At 43.6% G+C, this 13,954-nt stretch overlaps 1 long non-coding RNA gene across 1 annotated transcript in view; it reads left to right on the top strand.

Moving 5' to 3' along the window:
- LOC113458707 (uncharacterized) overlaps window positions 1-13,954 on the top strand; it is a 226,239-nt gene that overhangs the window by 91,218 nt on the left and 121,067 nt on the right. The window lies entirely within an intron of this gene.

Here is a 13,954-nt window from a genome sequence, read left to right as displayed (position 1 = left end):
GAAAGATATGGGAATAACAGTTCTTTATTAGGAAACATAAAATAAACAATGCAGTAATCCAAAACAACACTGACAGAGTCAGAATATGACCTGACACCCTGTGGGTCAGGGTGTTGGTATTAGTCCCATTGGAATTGTAGCTGCAGTCCTCCTGCGGTGACAGGTGTGGTTCTGTTGGAGCAGGGATCCTGTAGAAGGGTGCTGTTTTCCTCTGAAGGTCCAGTGGTGGTGTAGATGGGCCTGGTCTTCCTCTGGGAATGCAGTGGAAAAGAAATCTGCTTCTCTGGGAACCCAGTGGGAGAAGGCTGGCTGTGGTGTTCCAAGTCTCAGATTATATCCAGTTAGGAATGCTTGACTCCTCCCCCTGGGCAGAGCATCTCCCAATGGGATGCTGTAATTTTATCAGTCATGCGGTAACACTCAATGGCCCATTAACAGAAGATATCTCCTTGGAGGGAGGATGGGTTGTGGAAGAGATAAAGAAAAACTGTCCCACCTGGTTTTAGCAGGTGGCCCACTTAACAGCAGATAACTGCCCCACTCCTAGCAGATGCCAATAGAATACACACCCCCAGCCACATCCTGCATTTGCAACCTCTAAGACAAGTAATAATCACTCATGTGATCTAGGAAACAGTGTAATGTATATTTTGTTGCTAGAAAAGTCAGAGAAGTAGCAATCACAGCAAAATTCAGTGTAACGTCTCAGCAAGCTTAACATGCACTGAAAGTGTGCCTGAATTTTTGGGAAGTTTTCCCTTTGCCTGCCTAGAAGCTTTTCTACCTGAAGGTATCTCTGCAGAGACCTCCTGGCTAATCAGAAGTCCTGGTCTTGAATTCAGGCTTGCCCTTATGGCTCCCCTTTACACCATTGTTTCTTTTGTGACTCATTTCTGCAAGTTGTTTGTATAGATAGAATTGTCTCCAGAGAGCCTCTTCACTTTTCCTGGGGTGGCATGGTCACAAGGAAAAGTTGGAGTAAGGCTTCAGCTCCTTGCTTTCAGGTTTTGCTTGCTTCGAAGTGCCTAGAGGAGATGGGAGGGCTCATGGCTGTGTCTTGAAAACTCCTTTTCTCCATACAGTGAGATCTCCTTGGACCCCTACTTAAAACACTTCTCCAAGATGTTGACTTCTTGAGTTGTAAAAACAGTGGCACATGAGAGGGGGAAAGGCTGATGGAATGCTGAAATATGTGCATTGTGGATTCCAATGAAGAATTTCTTTCCTTAACACCTATTTTAAATAGCAGTAACATTGCCATACTGTTTTGTAGCTGTGATGCATGAGTAATACAATGGTTGACTCTCACAATTAAAAGGCAAATATCATGTATATAAGTTGAGTTTTATAGATTAATAGCTATGTTTTGCCCCCTTGTGTTATCAGGGGGTGACCTGGGTAGTCAGGGTAGACATTTGGGAGGACTGGCTTGTAAATCTGGCAGCACCTGACCTCTAGTCAGGATGCAAGGAAATAAACTCCACCATTGGACAGTGAAGAGGGACTCGTTGGACAGAACTTTGGGGGAGGCTAAAGGATTAAAAGGCAAAACCTCCATTGTGTGAATGAGCACAAGGTGGGGAAAATCCTTTGCTCTGGTGCTGTAATATTTTCTCTATTCAGTCTTTTGTTGCATTTTGATAAGGTTTTAATAACCTTTAAAATTTTGAAGTGAGCATAATTTCTCACATAGCTAACCTTCCCTCAGCATGTCTCTGCACCCGTGGAGTGAGTTCCACCCAAAAGCACCTGTCCTTTGTAGGGGCCCCAGTCACCAGGTGGTGGGACAATTATTAAAGCTTGTGCTGACATCAGGAGGTGAACCTGTAGGAAGAGCTTGCAGCAAGCTGCAGAAACCTGATGCCATGGAGTGGCTCTGTAGGAAGGAATTTGTGTCACCAGTTGGATTTCCTTCCTGTAGATACTGCCAAAGTGATGCTACTTCAGCAAAATCCCAGTGGTGAAAGTAAGAGGAGTTTAATTCCTCACACAGTTCATAGGCAGCCCAAGTGGGAGGTGTCACAGTGTGAGGAACACTCACAGTATCCTGAGAGGAGCTCTCTTCTGCCTGCAGTGGGATACAAGTCCTGGTTGTGATCCTAGTGCACTGCAGAATCCACTGTGCAGCAACTTCCAGGCTGGTGGGGAGGTAACTTGGTGTGAATGAGCCCTTCAAAATGAAGCACAGACAGCATAAAAGGTGCTTTGCAAAGCCCTGTTCTGTTCCTGTCCAAGTGCATGGGCAGAAAAACAGATGAATTTAGCCACTAGGCGAATTTTCAAGGCTTTGGCTATGATGGTTGGAGTAAGTGATTATCCTGTCTCCTTTAGTGCAGAGCATTTCGATGTGAAGTGCAGGACATGTGATTTTCCTGTTCACAGAGCACAAAGCAGACACCTCACTTGCAGAAAAGTGTTTAGTCTGGGTGAGAACTGCTCTTTGTGTGCACGCATGTGATTTATTTATAATGGATAATTCCCCCCAGCCAGATGATTTCTCCCAGCTCCCTTTCAGCCAGAGCCAGGACAGTCTTTGTCAGTTATGTAAGGTCTGGCAAGTGTGGTGCATAAGCAGCAGCCTTTAATTTTCATCCCCATTGGAAACTGAGATGAGCTATCCTGCTTACCCCAAGAAATAATAGGGCTGTGTTTGGAAAGGCTGCTGCCCAGCTGGGAGATCAAAGCACTGCACACCCTGTGAGGGTGGAAGTGTGAGGGAAATCGTGGTGCTTGAGCAGAGCCATCTACAAAAGACACACAGCCAAGCAGGTCCCAGAAAGGAGAGAGCTGCACTTTCAAATTAGCTTTCCCCCCTTTTGTGTTGTTCTGCCTTTGTGCTCATCTTCAAAGGCAGGATGGGCAGAAAATTCAGGAGGTTCTCCAGAAAAGGGGCAGTTTCCAGGCTATGGGGGGTAGATGTGCAGGGGCATAGTCCCACCTAGGGGTGTTAAATTTACAATTTACCTACTATATTTCGAGTATGTGCTTAAAAAAATGGTGTGTTTCTACAAATAGGACAAAATGGTAAATCTGACTCTAAAAGGCCTCTGAAAATTAGGACTGAAAATGAGATTCTAAATGGAGATTATTATACCATTTCTGCACTTTCCCAATGAAGACGGGCTGAGAAAGTTGGGGCTGTTCACCTTTGAGAAGAAATGTTTGTGTGGAGGCCTCATAGCAACTTTCTAGTATCTGAAGGGGCTCTTCATCAGGAAGTGGACTGAGGGGATGGGGAGTAATGGGCTCAAAGTGAAAGAGGGGAAATTTAGATTAGGTATGTGGAAGAATTTCTTCCCTGTGAGGGTGGTGGCACAGGGTGCCCAGAGCAGCTGTGGTTGCCCCATATCCCTGGCAGGGTCCAAGGCCAGGCTGGATGGGGCTCTGAGCAACCTGGGATAGTGGGAGGTGCCACTGCCAATGGCAGGGGCTGGAATGATCCTTATGGTCCCTTAAACCCAAACTGTTCTATGATTAAATAGCATAATTGCATAAAATCTTGACTTTTCTAAATACTAGGCATTTAAAATTTATCTTTAATATAAATTGAGGTTTTACATCCTAAGGTCTATATAGACATTTCTCTGTCAAAGAAATGGTAGCACTTTAGTCCTTGTTTTAATTCATCCTGTCCATAGCAATGTAAGTGGCAGATCCAAGCTGAGAAAGAGTTTGGAGTGGATCAGATGGAAGGGGAGGGTGTGTGGGTGGAGAATTTCTCCAGCATATTTTTCACAGTGGCCCTGAGGTACTGTGCCAATTGCTCATACTCTCCTCTCCCTCAGGCAGGCAACTGGAGCTGAGGGTAAATTACCTAACCCTAAACCTGTGTGTCTTTGCACAGGCGTTTATGATTTACATCCTCTTGGCCATGTCTCATTTTTCAATGACTTGTGCATTTTGCAGCCTTTCATGTAAATTATTATTACCTGTATTCTAGACATTAGCGAGGAAGTCAAATAGTTATAATGATTTTATCTTTTATGGCACTTGCTGTGTTTAGTTTGCAAAGGGCTGTAAAAGGAGGGTCTGTGTTACTTTCCTAAGGAGAGGTCAGAGGTGAGAAGAGGCTGAAGTGATTTGGACTAAGGCTGGTACAGGGACTTTCAACAGGCAATTTCTTTTTAAACACTCTACCATCCTAGCCTATGAATTGCAAACAGAGAGATGTTGTACTGTAACAAATACAGCCTTGCATTCCCCTCAGATTTCAATAGGCTTTGTGCAGAATTAGCTGGAAATAAGGCAGATTTAGGAGGCTGTGGAGCACGTCTTGTCCCTGTGCTGTTGTGACAGAGCAAAGCAACTGCTCCCCACATGGCTCTGAGGCATGGCCCCTTCTCTGCTCTCCTGAGCTGCATCAAGCTTTGTTTAGACTTTACCAGAGAGGAGGATGTGTTTGGATGTTACAGCTGCAATCTTCAGTAAGCCTGTTTCATGTGAGATCATAAACTCCACAGCGTGGCTGCTCCAGCTCTGAGTCCTCTCTCTCCCCTGCCCCCAGTCAAGGGGAAAGGTTTTATGTAAGAAGAGGAGGAAGAAAAGAATATTTAACTATAATCTGACTCTGGCAAGTCATGTTCTATTTAAAACTTCACTGCACCCAAAGAGCCCAGCCTGGCAAGCGGTGCGATCTGACAGCAGAACTGGTTCAGCACATGCATGAGCATCCCAGTGGCTTTTGCAGCTTCCACTGGACCCCAGAGACCCTTGGATCTCTCTCCACCTCCCTCTCTTCCATATCAAATTCTCCATCACCTCGGCAGGGTGATGCGCAGTGATGTGCTTATGAAGCATTTGATGCAAATGTTGGTGCTAGACTCGCTCACTCTGGTTTAAGCATGGATTTGCTCTTGTTTTCTCTGGCTATTACATTAATTGTTTCCTTGAGTCTTTCCCTCTCACATTATTTTCTACTTATTTTAAGCTGAAGATGATTGTTTGTTTGTCCTCTGTCTCCTAAAACACTCTCCTATGCTTTGTCTCCCTAACAAGTACTGAGTGAGGACCTTGACTGATCAGGATATAGGCTTGCACTTGATTTCCCCCACCCATGGAGCAAAAATTTAGTGAGAGAACTCTTTTTTTAGTTCCACTACAGCTAATACTGAGTGCTCCTATCCTGGTTTTCCTTTCCTGAAGGGAAGGTGGGGATAGTGAGGAGCAGGATCTGTGTTTCCATTTTCCATTGCAGTAAATCTTGAAGAAGATTGGGAAATTGGTCTGACTTCTGTTTTCCAGCCCTGTTCCCCAGCATTGCCACCTAGAAGCATCCACACTCAGCAGGCTGGTGGGAGGTAGCAGATTCTTGTGGAGCCCTGTGCTATCCTAGGAGGGAATGTCATCTTTCCTGTCCCTTCAATCCAAAAATGCATTTTTTTCTGTGCAATTAGGAAAATAGTGACAGTAATGGACTTTCCCTGGGGATGTTTGTTTTATTTACAATTATAATTAGCAGCACTGATATGTTTACTCTTTCTGATAATGTATGGAAAGGCACTTTGATTTTGTGGATTTTCCTTTGTAAGTCTCTATACTGTCAGAACTGAAAAGCATTCACATGCTGCGCTGTCTCTTGTCACACCAGCTCCCCTTTGAAATGCAGCTTGCTCCATTTCTGTTGTCAGTGAATACCATGGCCCCTTTTTGTCCAAATCCTGTTGTTCTGTTAGTCTAGGTCTTGTTCCTTTTTTCCCATTGTGAAGAGAAGTTGATGGTCAGGATCTCTATTGTAAATAAACAAAGGTGTATAAAAAACATAAGCTGTCTTTCACTGAAGCAGGCAAGAGACTGTTTCTGCAGAGACAGGTTTGGATTTACAAAGCAAGTGCTGGATAATGTCAGAATTGTTGGCAAGCAACAAATCTTGGTATTCCCCCCATGCCAGATCCCGGCTGAGCCTCAGAGGGGCTGCCTCCCCTCAGGAACACGCTGGACTTTGGGCTCTGGAGAGATTAAAAAGGTGTTCTTGGACTCCAAAACTTGCTGGTGGTGCTGTACATGAGAGGTGTTCTGGTGCCCTCCTGCTGCTTCTTGGTACCTGTGCCCCTCCCTGGCCCTGAGCATCACATGGCTCCTGCACTTTTGTCCCTCTGCTTCTCAGTAAGAGTTGTCCATAGCCTCCATTAGGGTAAAACCAGCCTGTTTTGGCTCTGAATTCTTCCTCCAGTCCGGCCTCAGGCTTGGCACGTGCCAGAGCATGCAGCTGCCTTTCACCTGGGCCAGAGCTCAATGTTTTTGGCAGTGGTTTCCATTTTCACCTGGTTCACAGTGACAATCCATAGGAACCCTTCCCACTTGTGCAAATATGGTAGATATGTCCTGCAGTTTGGTGGTGCTTTTTGCTTTGATTTCTTTTAGAATAGTTATAAATCTCTCTTTCACTAACAAGTGGGTTTACTTGGTACATGAAGTCACTCATGGTCTAATTTTCTTTCATTCTCCATCTATGAAAAATAAAGCTTTGTAAAGTCAATGCTATGGACTTAGAATTCAACATTTTTCTGCAGCCAAGTTTCTGCTCCAAGTGACTCCTTGAGAATGTCCCTATTACCTATTGATTTGTATCAGCCACGTTTCACCACTTCTCCTCTGAGAATGTTGATTTGCCAAGAACTAGAACCACAATGTGCCTGAAATGTCTCTGACAGTTACTTTTACCAACTTCTCTCAGCTTTTGGCACTCCCACCACATGCTGTTTGTCTTTAATGTGTGCAGATATATGCTGCTGGACCAGAGGTATGACTGAGCATGCAAAGCATCCATTATAAGCAGGTTCTGATTTTCTCTGTTCATGTGCTAGTTAAGCTATCACAGTTCCTACTGCCAGGAAATTTTCCCTTTTACGCTCCTTACATAAATACAGCAATTGCCCACATCTCTGTACTTACATTAAAATGAGCTTTTTTTTTTTTTTTTCCTTTGAGTAATATCAGTTCTACTGGGCCTAATCCTGGGATATGTCAAAGTCTCTAATCTTACACATTTTACTGAAAATGGAGTGATTAACCTCTTGGCAAAGCTATTTGGAATATCAGGGAGGATTAAGCTGTGGAAAGAGGGCTATGGAGCTATGGACAGGCCTTTTGGGTCCTTGACTGGATCCCTAGCTGAGCCTTTTCCTACATGCCATGCTAAATGAACTCAGTATTGCTCCTTGACTTGGCTTTTCTACAGAGGTTTGCCAGTCTGGTGGCACAGCGTGTCCCTTCCCAAAAATATGTGCTCAAACTCCACCTCCCATTTGTTCAAATGGCCTTTCCAGGTTACATTTCTCTTTCCAGAGGGTCAGTCAAACCATATCCACAGGTCTGCCTGCAGTTAGTTATCCATGACTGGAGTACAGCTTAATAACTCTTTTTTCCTCCCTCTTTAACACTAGTTCATCCCCTTCCCCCTACAGTAGGAAGTGGGGAAAAAAAAATCCCAGGGCTCAGAGCAAAGTTAATCCAATAATTGTGGCAATTTATGAGTTGATGGTTGATAGCAGAAGATGTAATTATTCTTTTCCAGCCTTAGCTAGCTCAGTGTGATCAAATATGATTATATGTTATTGTTCAATGAATCATATGCTGAGCACAATGCACTGACCTGATGGCTGATGGCACTGTGCTCCTTGGCAGCATTGCATTATGAATTAGATCAGTTCCTTATCTTGATTATCTGAGGCCCTAATCGCACAAATGCTTGTGAATATTTTAAAACTTACTGGCAGAATAAATCTATGTCTGAGGTTTTGTGATGCAGTCTGAGATGAAAGGATATGGGGAGTTTTCAGTCCCTACAGGTACCTGTGTTTGCTGGTTTCATCCTGGCTCATGTTTATATTCGTCATCTTTGTACTTTGATTTTAGCCCAACCTTTTTCCAGCCCAAACTGCCTTTAGACAAAGCCTGTGAGTGATGTGACCTTTGCTTGTCAGCACAGGAGAGGGTGTAAATTAATTCACAGGCTTATTTGGTACAGGAGGTTCTGGCCTAGGTGCTTTTATTGGAGCATCCTTAACGTCAATCGCTAAATAAGTCCAGGCTGGATGGATCCTCTGTGTCCTTGCACAACCCCTGTGCAATCCAGGCTACACAGAACCAATATTACGCACTCACAATCAGCTTCTTGGCATCAGACCTGCTGCCTGATTTATACCCAGTGCATGTTTATTGGTGTGTGCATATTTATGCATCTGTATGTCTTCATTTTGGGTGGATGTCCCCTTAAATCAATATTTGATTCATGCTATTAGAACAAACCTAGAAAATGCAATGCCATGGGGAAATACTCAACCAGGCAATTTCACCAGGGACCTAGTTACCTTTTGATGTGCCTACAATAAAAAACGCAATAGTAGAAGCAGTTCTAATTTGCCTTTGTAAGATCTTACGGCTAATGGGAGAAACCAACCCAAAATCTGTCTGAGCCATAGAGCTTAGAAACCTGAGGAAAAGCATCCTCCAGCTTCAGGAAAAAGTGATATATGCACAAATCTGCCAGAATCTTCCCCACTGCCCACAGTCCTGTAAGGCAGGCTGCCAAGCAGAGGTGGTCTGGTTTTTAAGGCAGAGGTGGAAGAGCAAGAAGAGAGTGCTCTGGGAGTTATCCCAAGGAAAGGGAATGTGGCCCTGGGTGGGAAGAGATTGTGTGAATTGCCCACTGCGCAAGCAAGACCTACCAAGAAGGGAAAGGGAGAGAACAATCTGGGAAACAGGGAAAATGTGGGTGGTGCAGTAGGACAACCTGTAGACTGGGAGACAAAGAGACATGAAGTTAACCCATGTCTGACCTCAGCCAGGTTCTGTTTCTGCTCTCAGCATCAGAGCTGATGCCAGCACCCACACACTGCTCTCTGGAAGAGGTGCTGGTGTTGTGTCCTGCAGAGCTCTGCTTCAGCGACTGCCTCCACTGCCAAACCCTTCCCAGAGTGGAACAGATAAATCCAGGTTGCCTCCGCTCAACTACATGGTTGCTTGTGAAAAAACAAGTAGATGTGTTTCGACAATTTGCTCTGTGGTTGGGCTGATTTGCCTGCTTTCCCTCTGCCCCATGGAGAGATTTTGTGCGTGTCTGTGCTCAGGAACACCACATCATTTGTTTGCTGTCAGCCAGAGTCCCTGCTGTGCTTCTGAAGTGCTGTTCTAGGTACAATTTCCTCTGCTAATGAATTGCTTAGGTTTTGATACATATTAGTGTGCAAGTCACTCAGAGAGAAGGAAGGGTCAAGCTGTTGGTTTGTAGGCGTTGATGTAGTGTCAAATGTCTTCTTAATCCCAATATAACCCAAAGATTTGTTTGGAGGTTGCTGCAGTGTTCAGTTTTTCAGGGCAGCCCAGCAATGATCAAGTGTAGTCCTGTTTTCACCCCTCAGGCTTTTCTGCTCCAAGCCATGTGCTGGGTGCACTTCTAGATGCTGCTAGAGCAGTGATGCCTTAACTCTGCTTCTGATTGAAGGAGAATTAGTAATCCCCACCCTTTTCCTTCCAGATATCGTGAAAAGCAAACCCCCAGCACAACAACACTGCTGCTGCTGCAGTGGCAGATGGACACAGGGGTGATCTGGCTTCCAGCCTTGCTGCTGCACACAACCCTCCTGCCACAGGTGGGGTGTGAGGAGTCTCCTTCCACCACGTGAGCCTTTTGGGCAGGGGTCAATGAGAAACCACAACCACAGTGGGATCTTCAGGGTGAATCTGAATCCAAGGGCAGATGGGTTAACTGGGCTCTGAGGAGCCAGGCTGTGAGGTGTGGTGTGACCTGGGTTCTTCCCCTTCAATCTGAACCAGGGTGTTTTAGAAAATGTAGAGTTACAGTTCAAGTTTTAAAGACCTTCACTGTGGGCTTGGGGAGATGGTTCTGCTGCCACTGTGGCAGAGGGTGACCTGTGCTCCCCAGGATGGTACCAGTCAGTTTGGTGACTGAAGAGAGTGGTGAAAGTCTTTTCTTGTTTCCACCATGACCAGGTGGTGTCTGAGTAGGGCAGATGATGGGAGATAAACTTGCACTTGCTCTTAGAAACCTACTTCCAAGAGTATAAACACTTGCAGAGCTAGGCCAAAGTCTTGGATGTGTAAGCAGGAGTTTTAGGAGTGTATCCAGAGTGTTTTCCAACATTCCAGCCCCATCCCTATTGGGTCTTTCTTTGAGCTTCCTAAATGCTGTTCCAGCAGCAAAGAGTAGGGCCTGAAATCCCCAGTTGTGTTTGGCTTTCTGCACACATGGGCTGCTGCACACACAGCTCGTGTGCCTCTGTGTGTGGGTATTAGAAATAAACCACTGCACTTTGTCAGTGTGTTTGTCTAAATCCTCCTGTTCCCTTTGTCTCAACCCCAGGAACAGAAGGGGAGCTTGAGGCTTCAGTGCTGATTTTTGCATGGTCTGTAGGTCTGTGCTGTGAACTCATTCTACTCTGTGATGCCGGTGGGTCTTGGTTCTGGTTTGGAAAAAATGCTCACAAGAGTTCCTTGGTTTATGTAAATAGTTTGCCCTCTGTGCTGGCAAGGAGACACAGTTTAGCCACTTGTGGTCCTGAAGAAGCTTCTGATGTTGGCATCTGTGCTGTAAAAACCGGTCCCAAACTACCTCCTGCTGGGGCTTTTGAGATGCCTGGAGGTCATTCTGACTGATGATGTTAAAGACATCAAAATAAAGACAAAATGATTAAGATAGCACTTTGCCTGTTATTAGGCTTTGATCTGTACAAAAATGCATGTATTCCTCCAGTGTATTCTGTGCAAGTTAATATAGGAACTAACACAGCTCTCAGAATGGAAAACTAGAGATTTTCTTCTGAGAATTGTGCTCTACTGCCTTCTCTTGTAGGCAGCAGGGTATGCTACTGTTGCATGTGACCTGTGTAAAGGAGAAGAGTATATTGATTAAAATATATAGATATTGATTATATTGTCATCTATTAACAAGCAGACACTTGCAAACACACCCCCTTCCAGGGCAGATTGCAGCATTGGGAGCTCATACAGGAATCTGAGATGAATTTGCATCTGAACTTCTGTAAGATGCTGCTGGGACTGTTTCCTTATTTTCACAGGCACTTAAAAACTGGGAGAAGTCCTTTCCATTTATCACTGTGGTTTATATTGCATTATTGAAATACAGTTAACTACAGAAAGCATAATAATTTATTCAGTGCTAGCACCTCAGCCAGGCCAGTTATTGATCAGTACATGTTCACACCAAAGGCTGTACAAGAAGCACACAGGGAGGGAAGTCTGCACAGCTGTGCTTTTTCAAAAGCCTGTCATAAGTTCCCATCCAAACATCACATTGGAGACCAAATTGAATTGGCACAACATTAATTTAATTTATCCTATACATTATATAGTTATTTTTTATCATCAGCTTTCTTTAATTAGTGTAATGTGGTGTAATTTTAGTATTTGGTCATGAGAGAGGCAAATACCACCTGAACTCTTGAGTCTGCAAATGCCAAAGCGTGTTTGGGTTTACCAGACAGTGCCAATCACCTTCCCAAGGAGCTCTCTTATTTTTGGGGAGTGTTTCTTCAGCCTCACTGTCCCAGTTATCTTCTTGAACACATAATTGGGTTTAAGTGGCTTTTGTTGAAGGCTGGCTTTCGTCAGGAACTTTTCTGTCAGCAGGAAGGGACAATCTGCTGATGCAGATAAGCAAAACTGGCTCAGCCTTTGCCACCTTATGTAAATAGCAGATTTGTGGAGTTGCCCCAGGGAAGATTATTTGTATTTAATTGGGCAGTCTCAAATGTCTGTATTCGAGAAAGATTTGACCTCAAATGCACTGAAGTTGGTGGAAGGACCTCCCTGTGTTTTGAAAAGTCAGATCCAGTCTCCAGTGGTGCTGATCTTGGATTTCTGGGAGCAAACACAGCTTTATGCTTTCATCCTCCTCTGACCCGTTAATATTGTGTTCAGCAATCAAATCCAGCCAGTGTGAGACATCAAATAAAGCAAATGTAGGAGCAGTATTTACACAGTTTCCATGTATGCTGGCACAATGAATTCTCAGTTTTCTTATGTATTTCTGACCACCAGTTTTCCCACTTCCCAAACAGTTTGACCTTCTCCAGTTAAGGAACAAAACTCACCCAGTGGCAGCTTTAAGCAATCCCAACAAACAATGGAAACATCCTAGTTCTGCAAATCAAACCCTCACACCACTTGTTTCACAGGAATCTACATCCCAAGATGTGTCTGAATTGGTAAAAATGGAAAAATAACTTCAAATAGCGACATTGAAATTTCTCACTGTGACCATTGTGTAGCTAAAATGAAATTTTGTATTTATTGACAAATATATGTGTTCTTACTGTGCAGGCAACAATCACAGCCTCTGATAATTTGTTTGTTCTGTTTATTTTCCTGTGCTTAGAAGACAACAGCAATTTGCATTCATTTGCATCTCATTTTAAGGGACAGTGATAATGAGAAAAGTTGTGGGGGGATGTGTGCATATATGAGTTTTATATATATATATACATAAACAAAATTATTTGTTTTTCTATAACATTTGAGAGGAGATAATTGCTGTTGGGATTTTAGTTTTCACATTCTGCAGCTCTCCCTTGTACTCTTCTTTTGGTTTTGCATGCTTAAAGTTTCAAAACCTGCACAGATCCTATTTATGTAGGACAAAAATAATTCTAAAGGGCAACAGACTATTAAAAAACCACTCAATGAAACAAATTGAGGCCAACATTTTAACACACACTGCTTGTTGCACAGTTCTTTATCAGACCCATTGAGCAAGCTCAGCAAGCTCCTGGAAAAAAAAAATCCCCAGTTTTTGTTTTTCCAACTAGACCAACATTTTTGGTTACTGGGTGGGAAAAAAAGGTACTATTTTTAGACCAGGAGCAAAAAATAATTTTTTTTTTTAACAAAAAGTGGACTGGCATGGGTTGATAGATGTCCTAAATGAGTGGATTTAACAAGTGATTTTATTTTATTAGACTTTTTCTGTAGTGTGTGTTTGGTTATTAATAGTCAGTGGCACACATAAGCCAAAGACAAATAGGTTTGTGTGGACCAGTTGGTCTGATTCTGAAATGTTGGCTTGCTCATGCAATATTCATGTTTAATTTATAGATGTTTAATTTGCTCACCAAATGTGTGAGTAAAAAGGATGGGTAAGCATACACAGCAGTCACCACTCTTGCTGGTGCTTGCCAAGATGGACTCTCCCTGTTTTGGGAGGCAGGGGAGTGGCTGAATGGGGTGGTGTTTGCAGGGGTCCCAGGACGAGGGAAGAGATGAGAATCTTGACTCCATGTTTCAGAAGGCTGATTTATCATTTTATGAGATATATTATAATAAAAGAAAATTATATAATAAAACTATACTGAAGAATAGAAGAAAGGATTTCATCAGAAGGCTAGCAAGGAAAGGAATGGAAAAATGATAAAATCTTGTGACTGCCTCAGAGTCCCAACACAGCTGGACCTGTGATTGGTCATCAAACAGAAACAACTCACATGGGCAAATCAAAGATGCACCTGTTGCATTCCACAGCAGCAGATAATTATTGTTTTTCTTTTCCTCTGAGGCTTCTCAGGAGAAAAAATCCTGGCAAAAGGATTTTTCAGAAAATATGTCTGTGACAGCTGAGATACCCAGGATACCACTCCATGATAGAAGAGAAAAGAGGAAAGCTTTCCTTTGAAACAGTAAACTCTGCTAAGCAGCAATTTCAGCAATAAAATGTGTTTCTTAGGCTCCTAGGCCTTATATTTGTATTAGGTTTTGATTTAGTGGTGTGGATCTGTGTGCTGACATTGGTTAAAACACTCAGCACAGGTGAGATGCTAAAACCACATCCAGGTGTGCACCCTGTATGTGGCTGTGACTGAGCATCAGGGCTGGGCTGGTCAATATGGAATATGGGCTGGTTGAAGGGTATAAACAGGGGTTTAGTATGGAATATGGGATGGTCAAGGGGTATAAACAGGGGTAGGACAAGGCTGGCAATCCA

The sequence above is a fragment of the Zonotrichia albicollis genome, chromosome 4 (assembly GCF_047830755.1).
Source record: "Zonotrichia albicollis isolate bZonAlb1 chromosome 4, bZonAlb1.hap1, whole genome shotgun sequence".
NCBI lineage: Eukaryota > Metazoa > Chordata > Aves > Passeriformes > Passerellidae > Zonotrichia > Zonotrichia albicollis.
Note: the sequence above shows the minus strand (reverse complement) of the source record. Positions and strands in the feature narration are given on the sequence as shown.